Here is a 2,120-nt window from a genome sequence, read left to right as displayed (position 1 = left end):
CATCACCTCCGACATTCCAGGGGACGAAGAACAACCCAACACCATCGCCGACGTCCACCGCCGGGTGCGCCAAGCGCAAGGAACATCGCAAGACGCCGACCGACGTCGACGACAGGCCACCGCCGGGGAACACGAGGCATGGTGCGTACAACATGGGGTGGTGATGACCCGGACACCCGGGGGAAACCGCGACTGGAAAACCTACGTCCCACCCGAGGCACAGGAGGCGACCTTGAGGTTTTTCCATGACCATGACCTCGCCGGGCACCCGGGAACAGACCAGACGCGATGGGCGATAGGTCAACACTACCACTGGCCTAGCATCACCCACGATGTGCGGGAGTACGTCCGGGAATGCGAAGTCTGCCAAGTACGAAAAGCCAGGAGACGGGACGGAGAGGAGCAACAGCGGCCAAGGGACCCCACCACCGCCTTCCAGACCATAGCGCTGGACGTGATGGGCCCTTACCCCCGCACCCTGCGCGGAAAACCTTTCCTACTGGTAATAACGGACTTATTCACACGGTGGACAGAAGCATACCCTTGTGGTAACGTAAGGACCCCCACGATCACCAACATCCTACTGAGGGAGTTCCTCCCGCGCTGGGGCTACCCCCAGTCCATCCTGACGGATAACGGCAGTCAGTTCCTGGGTCGTCACTGGAAGACCTGGTGCACCGAGCACCAGATTGAACACCACACGACGCCCGCCTACCACCCCAGGGCCAACCCGACAGAGCGTCGTAACCAGGAACTGAAGGCCCAACTGCGCATCCGACTGGGGGAGGACCACACTCAATGGGACCTGCATGTAGCCGACGCATTGTTCTGCGTCCGACGGCGCACCAACGCGGCAACCGGCCTCACGCCGGCGGAGATGATACAGGGGCACAACCTGCCCCTACCGGGCCAGTGGGCCACCCAAGGTACCCCACATCCGACAGAAGACACCGAGGAGCGCAACCGGTGCCGCGCAGCCACGCAGGAGGAAGCACGACGCCGACAGAGGGCGTACGCCGAGGGTATCACCCCCGTAACCAACCACCCACCACCCGTCGTGCGGGTGGGCGATCAAGTGTTCGCCCGGGTACACCCCCTCTCGGCGGCACCCCGCAATTACTGCGCCGGGCTGGCACCACGATGGGGAGGGCCCTACACCGTCCAGAAACGTCTAGGGAGGACCACCTACCTGGTGCGTCTAGGCGGACGACGAGTAAAAAAGATACATCGGGATGACCTACGCCTCGCCAATCTACCTGGGGAAAGCCTTCCTGAGGAAGGCACCCCACCTAACCCCGCCAGAAAACCAACGCAGGAGGAGGCGGAGGACCCCGACCGGACCCCAGCACGACGCTGCCCCGAGCCACCTCATGCCGGCACACTCGCCGACACAGCGCCGCCCACTGACTTGGAGTACGGGGAGGAGCCGAGGACGCAATCGCACCGCCATCAACGACCACCGCGCCACTTAGAGGACTACATTCTGGTCAACCCACAGCGGGCGCCAGCGAGCACACCCACGGGTGACCTCTCACGTGGCCTAAGGGCGGTCAGAACACCAGATATCGACATCGCCAGGACGATAGCAGATATCGCAGAACACAACCAGACCCCGACACGGCACCACCTCGGACCGCCCCACTCGACCCCGTTCGCCGACGCAGCATCGCCCGGACACCCGGAGTCGGAGGACGAGACGAGGACATGGCCGCACCGACGGCGACACCCGCCGCGTTACCTGGGGGACTATGTGCTGAACACACCACCAGGGGAGACGGCGGATACATCCGCGAACTGCCTACCAAATGACCAGGGCACGGAACAGGACGAGCCACAGCCGACGGTGGAGTTGGTGGACGAGGACCCGAGCCCGGAGTGCGCCCCACTCCGATGCCATCCCTGCGGCGACGACCCAGGGACCGTAACCATCACCGAGTTGCCCTACAGTCCTGGCGACCCCGAGATGGACAGCGACCCAGGAACGATCCCAGTGGTAACGGAGCCAGAAGAGGAGGATGCGGAGAACCACGAGACGCCTCGCAACAGCCCACCCGGCATCCCGGAACGAGAGAGGCAACCATACCATTCGGCAACCCAACCAATAGAAAAGAGGGAAACCG

This window comes from Bacillus rossius, chromosome 16, assembly GCF_032445375.1.
Source record: "Bacillus rossius redtenbacheri isolate Brsri chromosome 16, Brsri_v3, whole genome shotgun sequence".
Classification (NCBI taxonomy): domain Eukaryota; kingdom Metazoa; phylum Arthropoda; class Insecta; order Phasmatodea; family Bacillidae; genus Bacillus; species Bacillus rossius.
The sequence above is the reverse complement of the archived record's forward strand: the minus strand, read 5'-3'. Positions refer to the sequence as shown.